The sequence below is a fragment of the Gigantopelta aegis genome, chromosome 1 (assembly GCF_016097555.1).
Source record: "Gigantopelta aegis isolate Gae_Host chromosome 1, Gae_host_genome, whole genome shotgun sequence".
NCBI lineage: Eukaryota > Metazoa > Mollusca > Gastropoda > Neomphalida > Peltospiridae > Gigantopelta > Gigantopelta aegis.
Window position 1 is genome coordinate 40,067,713 of NC_054699.1, and position 10,993 is coordinate 40,078,705.

The following is a 10,993-nucleotide window of genomic DNA, read 5'->3' on the forward strand; positions in this document are numbered from 1 at the left end:
AGGTAAATCCCCCACCCTCAACCCCCCCCCCCCCCCCCCCCCCCCCCCCCCCGACCTTAATATAGCCATCGGCTGTTTTGGTCAATCCCCAACGTTGCTCAACTGCCGGCGGCGGTCCCTTCTGCTTCGCCGCCCCCACTCATTAGAAGAAGTTTGCTCACTGAGCGCTGACCTAATTAAATTCAATGGTTAAGTAACGTTTTAACGCTGGCTTTTTCATTGTCAACACAATTTTTATTTTAATAAAACGGCGATCGCGAGCCAGTTCGCTCAGAATATGGAACTTTAACCATTTTTCTACCCGAAAATAGTTTTGTTATATTTTTCTGACTGTTTTTTCCACCGTCATTTTTCATGTTTTTAAATCGTTTAAATTTCATTGCTAATGGAAAAGCTCGAGGATTCCCTGCTAAAATCGGAGACTGAAAGGGATTCCCCGTGTCAAGCATTTTGACAGGAGGCGGTTTCATCCCAGTTCGCTAGCCAATTAATACCTGAGATACTTGTCAAGCTATTAGTGTAAATATTTGTTTGATTGGTGCAGATTATAATCCGTCATTTTTTAATTGAAACAAGTGAAGTTTACGAACTTTCTTACTCTCAGCGCATGCGCACTCCATATGTCTGCTGTTGCGAACTTATGTATCAATTTCTCGATTTTATGGGCTCTTATGACTTTGGGATTGATTGTAGATTATGCTAAATGTGTAATATTTGTAATTTTTGTCTTATAAACGACACGGAGGTTTTTTTTTGCGTGTGTCTTTTGTCCGGTAAACATCTGACATGCGTGAGCTGTATTGCTGCTGATGCAAGGTGTGCATGAGTTGTGTGTTCTGTGCATTTCGTGGGCCTAGCAGTCTGAGTAGGGTTTTCTCCTTTATTATTTTAGTTTGGATCGACGTTTTGGAAATAACAAAAACAATATTTTTATTCTGTAAATTTAAATAAAATTATTTAAAAAATTAAATAACTAGCGAAAGATTTTTTTTTTTTTAGACAATGTTCGAGTTTTGAGCAATTTTCCACGGTCATTTTCATAACCATAGCAATCACAAACTTCAATTAAAATTGGAGACATATGTTGGAGACATATCTTACAATTTAAGGTGGTTGTGTTTTGAATGTTTTGACGAAAACGCGATATTTGACATTTTGTGTGAAATTCATGAAACTCAACCCTCCTAAATTGACAAGTTTTAATACGTTGTATGAATTCTTGTATAAAAACTATTGTTTCTTTTAATTTAAATTAAATTATTTCAAAAATTAAAAAAATAGGAGCGAATTTTATTTATTTTTTCTCTTTTTTTTTTAGGAGTAAAGTTATGAGTGAAAACGTAGGTGCCGATTGCCGCGACGCGAACGATAGTGAGGTGTATGCAAGAGGCAGGTGAACTATAATTATTTCAGTTTGCATGTCAGTCTGAAAGAAAGAACAAACTAATTGCAAACTGACATAAACAAAATAAAACATTATGTACAGATTAAAATGCCCCTGTTACACAAACAATCAACTCCGAGTGTCAACGTGCAGCAGTATTGTCATGTAGTGCACAGGTAAATTTTGTATGATTACACCCCTTCTCTGTAATGGTCTAGTCCGGCTCGGTCACAGACAGTCAGATAACTAGTCTATATTTAGACGGATGCGCGTCATAAATGATTTTTAAATAGACTGCCACGCCAGCAAACTTCTAATGACTCGGAAGCAGCAGACGCCAGGAGCGGCAGGGGGGGGGGGAGCTGCCAGCTGAACTGGCAGTGGCGGCCCCTCCCCCTGCAGCACCAACGCCGATGGAGTCAACACATGCTAAAGTGACGTCGCTTCCAGCCAGCCCACCGGCGTCTCCACGTGTTGTTGCGCCAGCTGGTGCAGAGCGTGACGCCAAGAAGAGGAAAGTGTCAGTTCAGGACCCGTCCGACACCCAACCCACGACTTGGCAGATCGTCCGCGACAAGCTGCCTGGAAGGTACCGCGAGTGCGTTAAGTGCGTTTACTGCTACCTCCCAGCTGCCAGGCCCTAATGTCACCAAGAGTTGGAGACCAACACCATCTGGTCAAGGGCGGTACCAATGCCAGTACGTCGAGAAGAGTCACACCTTCTACTTGACATCCGAGCGGAACGGGGTGTATAGGCAAGGACTGCTGAAATCAGACATGGATAATCCAATCGTTCATCGGATTATCAGGCCGATACTTCCGGAAGACTACCCAGCCTTACTTCGGGGAGAGTTGCTACATCGACCTGCCCCACTTCTTCCCGCGGTTCCGGGCCGATCAACCCAACATCTCGCCATGAGTTCCGCCAAACCTCTCCTAGGACAGGAACCTCCTTTTTGGGGCTTAGTTGGACTTTAAATCTTTTGGCCGTGGTTCAAAATTTTATGTTTATTTTTTTGTAAACAGTCCGACACCCTTTACTTTGGCAGCCCGTCTAAATTGCTAAAATCACCCTAAGAACGTTTTGGCCGAGCACTCCAATATTATTTTTTGGATTTTAAATTTTATCCAGGCATGAGTCGAATGTAGCAGCTCCTTTTGGCTCCTTTTTGCTTTAGGTCCCTTGACCTATCTACTAAATTCGTATTCCAAATTCCGCCCACCTTAAACTCCCCCCCCCCCCCCCCCCGGACCATATAGATCGGACTTTAAATGTTTAGACCTCCGTTCAAATTTGTATGTCGAAATTTCGTTTTTTTTAAATATTATTAAATAGTCCGATCCTCTCTTCTTTCTCTTGTTTATTTTGGGACTGTCCTGAAATGCTCCAAATTATATAAATATTCGGCCGAGCAGTCATTTCTTCTTATTTTCGGCTTGTACATGTTTGGGGTTTTTTTGGGGTTTTTTAAATTCTATTAACTTCTTTTTACTAATTGCTACTTTCAAATTCTGCCCTTTTCAACTTCTGTCCCGAGTCATGCCCCTGGCTATCTAGAGACAGGACCCGGGATAGACATGCTCGAAACCTTAGTGGTATATGGACATGTTAAAAGTATCCGCTCCGCTCCTCTAGTGGTGCTGTTAAACAACATAAACTTCATCTTCTTCGGGCCCTCAAATTTCAATCTCGGGACATCGCACTGACTGTGTCCACACAACCCCCACCTCTCTCAGCCCCCCTCCCCCCTGCTCTCCCATTCTCCCACCTCATGAGATCAGAAAACCAAACGTAAAAACGATCACAAAAATGGTGCAATACCGCAAACAACAAAAAATAACAACAAACAATGTTTTTCTGAAATATGCAAAGATTTCCTGTAACAAAACGTAAAATGGTAATTTTTCCTTATGAAATACTCAGTATAGAAAATCAGTCATATGTTTGCTTATTATTATTATTATTATTATTATTATTAATATCGTCTTTTTGTCAATAAACGTATTGCATTTTGCTCTTACTCTACCAAAATTATTATGTTCGAGTTTTAGTGTTACTCCACCACAGTTTGTCTATAATATATGTCAGTCTGTACCAGTCGATAATATATGTATTAAAACCACTACAATAATTCGCATCGAACAATCAAACATCGTAGTAATAATTTGTATAAAACATCATTGTGGCCAACGACAGATCTGAGACTATGCCATCTATTGGGATTTTGAGATCCTCCAGCGAAAGCGCCGTCAGAGGGAACTCTGACTGGCAGCCACTTCCGTACCACCAGGAGGCGCCCTTAGTTTGCGCGCAGGCACAGTTCGTGTCATTCGGGGTACAGAAGCTGCGAGGTCGATCGCTCTGAAAGAGTTCCTTCCCTTTTCGGCCATCCGGTTTCTGGGGTATGTCTTCATACTTGATGTAATTCAAGGCAAAGCCCGATGACTCGTCTCCAATTGAGAACCCATGATACCTCGCTGTTAGGGAGACCGGCTTTGTCATGTTGAAGAAGTGGTATTGAAGGTAGGTTTTCATGATGTAACTGCCTTGACGGAGAATCGCCCACAGCTGTTCCAAGCCAATGAAATAATCACAACCGTCCGCACGACCGTGCGACTGCCTGAAATGGTGATGATGATGATGATTTTTTTTGTAGTGACATTATTGAACATGCGGACCATATGTTTGACATCCAATAGCCGATGATTAATTAATCAATGTGCTCCAGTGGTGTCGTTAAACAAAAAAACTTTTTTGTTTTGAAAATGCAGTTGATAATGGTAGTATTGATATCGTGGTTCTGATGGCTACGATGATGAGGACCATGATGTTAAAGTTTATTTCGTTTAACGACACAACTAGAGCACATTGATTAATTAATCATCGGCTATTGGATGTCAAACATTTGGTAATTCTGACTCGAAGTCATCAGAGGAAACCCGCTAAATGTTTCCATTAGCAGCAAGAGATCTTTTATATGCATTTTCCCCATAGACAGTTTTCCTCCCAGCACCCGGCCATTTTTACACGGTCATATTCCCCCGTGTCATCCTCGCCCTATCCCTGGGAATAGCTAACAGGTCATTAATTAATTATAAACTGTTCAATTAATTATAATCTGGAGAATTCATCGATAATCCATCGGGTGCCACTCTGACATTCCAGACATCCAAGATGGCGACTGGTTTAGTTATGTGGCCGAGTATTGTAAAATCGAGAGCATTCGAAGTTCGATACTCGGCTGTTTAAGTGAAATTCACAAGCGCTTGTGCCTCAACCGCTGTTTTTAGCTAATAAAATCATCAGAAGAGACGCCAAGAGGTTACGAACAAGTTTCACAGAAACAATACGGTACAATTAGGTATAACCAGAACAAAATGTTGCTTTATATAGTTTTTAACTGTTTTCACTAATTCGTGTTTTCACTCAGGAAACGAAACCTAGCATTATAAAAATTATTGAAGTAGACAAAAATGGTTTGGGTTGGATGGCAAAAATGACAGCTTTTTCTGACGTGACACATTGGGAGGGACTCTGTAAAGCCACGATAAAGTAATTAAATGGGTGCTAAAAGAGTTGGGGGTCTTGTCAAACAAACGGCAAATAAAACACTGACATATTAACTAAAGAAAACGTTGTCAGGAGAGGTGATCGATTCTTTTGCCATCACTGTAGGGCCAATAAGGCTGATTTTCAGCTATTCTACAGTTGTCACCATTTAAAAGTTTATGATGCTTCATTATTCATTGTTTTATTAATTTTACTGTTCTTTTCATCAGTAGGTTAAAAAGGAGGGTATTTTTTAAATACAAACGAAATGTAATAACATGCGCCAGAAACAAAACATGTTTTTTAAGTAACCTCAGTTGAATGTATGTCATAGAAAGTAACAGTGTGTTTACTCTCGAATTTACAATACTCTAACCGGACGCCATTTAGTTTGTTGTTGTGTGTTTTTGTTTTTGTTGGGGGGTTTTTGTGTTTTTTGTGTGTTTTTTTTGTTTTTGTTTTTTTTGGGGGGGAGGGGGTTTGGGGGGGGGGGGTATGTTGGAACAATGTTTATTATATCAGCAGTGTTCCAGTGGACTTTATTTTCATTTGACATTACTATAGACCTATTTATCTACAGTAAGTGACATTTTTATTGTTGCCAGTTTCAAAGTATGGTACTTCCGATCACGTCATACCTTAGGGTCTCGAAATTACAATACTCAACTGTATTGGAAGAAATTGTCCGATTTATGTTTAGTTTATATTGTATGAATGTGAATGAAGGGAAACATTTACACTTTCGGGGGAACCGTTTAATTTTTGTAAAACAATTCTCAAACAAGTTTCATAAATTTCGTATGGAATTCCAGCGATTGTTATAATGTATTTATTGTCCACCAACTATGATTCTGAACAAACGCTAAATATGATTTTCTTACACACCCGCTGGTGAGAACACCATGTGTTATTTTTGATAACACATAGTTGTTTACACACGTATGTGTGTTGACAATTTCAAGACATACGATTGGCTGCTCCTAGGTGATGACCAGGTCACCAGTGTTTAACAAAGGCCATGGTTTGTGCTATCCTGCCTGTGGGAAGCGCAAATAAAAGATCCCTTGCTGCTAATCGGAAAGAGTAGCCCATGTAGTGGCAACAGCGGGTTTCCTCTCAAAATCTGTGAGGTCCTTAACCATATGTCTGACGCCATATAACCGTAAATAAAATGTGTTGAGTGCGTCGTTAAATAAAACATTTCTTTCTTCCTTTCTTTGTTAACTATAGACATTCTACAGTGATGCGTGTTCCTGTCATGCGTGATAGTGTCCTTTTGTTACGCGTTGTATTGTGTCTGCTTGGTGTTAAATAAATCCATCTGCTTCCGTTCAGTTGGCAGATCAAAGCGCATCTCGAAATCGTTTAAAGCTGAGCACTGTCAGATAGCTACATTTTCTGGCAAAACAAAAGAAGACGAAAAGAAAAGGCTATAATTATGTGAACTGATCTGGTGGTTTCCTGCATGCGTTCTCGCAGCTTATTTGTGTTCCGTCATAATGTTCGAGTGTTTGTTCATGTTAAACAGTACTAGACAGTCGTACGTTAATGCCGTTAAAGCGGCGTTCACATCTTGCGATTTGTCGCACCGACTTGTCGCATGCGATTTGTCATAGCGACTCGAATCGTGTGTAAAGTAAAGTAAAGTTTGGTTTTTATTTAACGACACCACTAGAGCACATTTGGGTTTTTTTATCTTATCATCGGCTATTAGACGTCAAACATATGGTCATTTTGACACTGTTTTTTTAGAGGAAACCCGCTGTCGCCATATAGGCTACTCTTTTACGACAGGCAGCAGGGGATCTTCTAGTTGCGCTTCCCACAGACAGAATAGCACAAACCATGGCCTTTGTTGAACCAGTTATGGATCACTGGTCGGTGCAAGTGGTTAACACCGAATAGTGGTAATTTCGGACTTTGGTAACTTCGGCCTGGTAACTTCGGACCCGAGTAATCTCGGCGCCAGGTAATCTCGGATCCCATCGGCTTAGTTAAGAGGAATTCTGATGACATTTTTCTACTGGTCTCGACGGCGCAGTGACTAAGCAAATGTCGGTCTTACAATGATGACAGGTACAGGGTTCGCATCCCGGTACCGGCTCCAGCCCAGAGTGAGTTCTTAAGGGCACAACGGGTAGATGTAAGGCCACTACACCCTCCTTTTTTCTCATTAACACTCTCAATCACATATATATCTACTAACAATTAACCACTGAGGTGTGTGCCATAACAAGTGTGCTTGAACCTAATTGAATATAAGTACGAAAATAGTTGAAATGAAATACGTTTTTTCATTTCAATACGCATATTTCTCCAAAAGTATGGGACATATACCCAGTTGTACATATATTTTATTTTTAGTAAATAAAACAAGAAGTTTCAATTTCATATATATCTTTATTTTCTAAACATTTTAAAATATTTTGTTAAGACAGTTTTTACCAGTTGTGTTTAAAATCCAGTTTAATGGTACATACTCTAGATATATCTGAGGGACAATTATCATCATACTTTGCGCGTCGTGAATATAAAATATATACTAACCAACTATATTGACACACAATGAAAACGCAAAACAGATATTTTTCAATATTTTGTTGTGATTAATGAAAAATATATTTATTGGACTTAAAATAACAATTTATGAGAGGAAGCCATTGATTGGTACTTTTGTCTGGGTTTTAATCCTGGTTTTGTTCTTGTTACACATACAATAGCAGAAACACACAAAATGGTGTGAAATGCGTTCACTACATGCTCAATCATGCTGCATGCAATGCACGTGAAATGTCAGTATGTGGACACATAAAAGTCACGTAACGGTGTCATATTCCTCGTCACTACAGTTTGCTCTCCAGAATGGTAATCATCCACCAGCCTTTTACCGGAGCATTGTTTTCTCAGATGAGTCCCGTTTCTCTGTCTCCTTTGCCAATGGAAGAGCACGGGTGTACAGGAGACTCCATGAATGGTACGCTGACGGATGTGTGAGGGAACGTGATCGGTTTGGCGGCGGTTGTCTGATGGTATGGGGGGCCATCAATTGTGATTTCAGGAGTAATTTCATCATTGTCCACGATGCCCTTACAGCCCAGCGTTATGATGACGTTATTCTAAGACCAGTTCTTCAGCCACGTTTACGCCGTCACTGAAGACCAGGAGGTCCCCTTCTAATCAACAAGACAATGCCCGTCCACATACTGCAAGAATTACCCAGGCATTCCTACAACAAGCCTGTATCACCGTTATGAACTGGCCCGCCGTTTCACCGGATTTGAACCCAACTGAACACATGTGGGATGAGTTAGGACGTCGTGTACGTCACCGCCAGCCACCACCGCGTAACGTCGCTGAGCTTGCACAGGCGTTGCAGGAGGAGTGGAGGAACATTCCTGTGGCTTATTTGAGATGTTTGTGTTTATAAACAAAATATGCACAACAAAATGTACAATGAATATATAATAATGTTTAATTAAATAATAAACTCATCTTGAAATAATAATATCAGGTTGTTTAACAACAAACTTTCGTTTGCGTATAACCCAGATATAAGTTGCTTTCATTAATACAGAGGCCCAGATTACCGGTCCGAAATTACCTGGGGCCGAGATTACTCTGGTCCGAAGTTACCAAAGTCCGAAGTTACCACGTTTCGTTAACACCTACCCATTGAGCCTTGCGGAACACTCACTCAGGGTTTGGAGTCGGTATCTGGATTAAAAATCCCATGCCTCGACTCAGATCCGAGCCCAGTACTTACCAACCTGTGGCCTAACCACGACGCCACAGAGGCCGGTCGTGAAGACGTTACATCAAAAGATTCTTTGACGTTTAGAAATAGTTTACGGGTGCATATAGATTTTTACTGAAAAAAACAACAACATGAATATAGAAAATTTACTGATGACAAAACAATTATTGACCACATCTGGAACCTAATTAACGTAAGTATAGCAATTTACGATCTCGCAGTGCAATGCTAAAATATTTACAAAGAGGATTCTGTGTTGTCTAGCAGAGCCTAAGAGACCTTTGTGAATTAGGTCCCAGGACAACAATAGGTTTTATTGTCCCATGAAAATTCCGAACATTTTGACACGACATAAGCACACCAAATAAACCCTGATTAAAAGTAGGTTAACCGGTGGAGCTAATTGTAATTAGATTGTAAAGGGATGAAATTTTAAGTTAAATGCGATTTGATTGGCCGAGAGCTTAAGATTTCTCGTGTTCTAATCGGTACGATTCCGACACGACTTGTCGCATAAGATTAAAGTCGTTCTGATTTGGGTGTTCTCACAGTGCTATTTCGATCGTATGCGACAAGTCAATGCGACTAATCGCGTAATGAAAGTTTGTTTTGTTTAACGACACCACTAGAGCACATTAAAAGAAATGCTTTTATTTAACGACGCACTCAACACATTTTTTATTTACGGTTATATGGCGTCGGACATATGGTTAAGGACCACACAGATATTTAGAGAGGAAACCCGCTGTTTCGACTTTATGGGCTACTCTTTTCGATTAGCAGCAAGGGATCTTTTATATGCACCATCCCACAGACAGAGTAGTACATACCACGACCTTTGATATACCAGTCGTGGTGCACTGGCTGGAACGAGAAATAGCCCAATGTGCCCACCGGCGGGGATCGAGTGTGTTGAGTGCGTCGTTAAATAAAACATTTCTTTCTTTCTTTCTTTCTTGGTGAGGGGGCTTGTATGTCTCAGTGACCCAGAGAGCTATGCCAGCAGGAGCTTTGGCTTCTGTTACGGACATCCAAGCTGGACTGGTCCATGGGTAGAGGCTAGACTGATATGGACTAAGGGTGAGGTAAACCTAACAGAAACCTCGAGTGCTGAAGTCAGAGGTATTGGGCCGCACGGCACACTCTAATAGAGAACAATACCATGCATCAACAGCTATTATGACTACATTCAAAGAGCATATCAGAATTTTGTCGTATTTTTTATGCGGAACTATTTGCTAAACCGGACTATATTAAGCTGCCACAGCAAGTGGTGGTGTGTTGCCTTCAGCAATTTAGTCTCAGTTCTGAACGTCGTAAACATCTTGAGCCGAATTTACGAAGCCTGTTTTTCCTTAAAGGGACATTCCTGAGTTTGCTGCACTTTTTAAGATGTTATCGACTAACAAAGACTTTTTAACGATTGTAATTACATATCAAATACATTTTTCTGTATAAAATATTAGTGGCTGTATATTAAACATGTTTCTGATCGTTCTAATATTTGTACTAGGTTACATTTCGTTTTATTTCCAAAAATCTTACAATGCAGCAAACTCAGGAATGTCCCTTTAAACGCAGGTATTAAGCACTGTAAATGTATGTAGTTAAACGCGTTTAAACATAAACAGGCTTTGTAAATTCGGTTCTTTGTATCATACCGTCGGACCATAGACTGGATATGCATCCTCCCACAGACAGGATAGCACATACCACGGCTTTTGATTTACCTGTCGTCATGCACTGGCTGGAACGAGAAATAGCCCAATGGCCCCACTGAAGGGGATCAATCCCAAACCGACCGCGCATGAGACGAACAGTTTAACACTAGGCTACGTCTCGCCTCCTTCTTAGAGCAAGGGATCTTTTATATGCATCATCATACTCCCCCCCCCCCCCCCCCCCTGCGCGTGCTGTGACCTCACCGTGGTGTAGGGGTGTAACATTCTCTTTGAGAATGGGCAATACAGCACAAAATTGAAGTTTTTAGTAAAAGTCAGTATCTAACTGTGATATTTGTATTTTTGCACAGTTCTTTACACTGTGTTTTAATTTAACTGTTGAATTTTTATATTGATGTTTGACACCCAATAGCCGATGTATTTTTCATGCTGGGGTGTCGTTAAACATTCATTCATTCATTCATTCATACAGACATGCTAGCACATGCACTGTCTTTGATATACCAGTCGTGGTGCACTTGCTCGAACGAGAAATAGTCCAACGGGGATCGACGCCGGACTGACCGCGTATCATAAGAACGCTTTACCACTGGGTTACATGCCACCCGCTAACAAAGGACGTT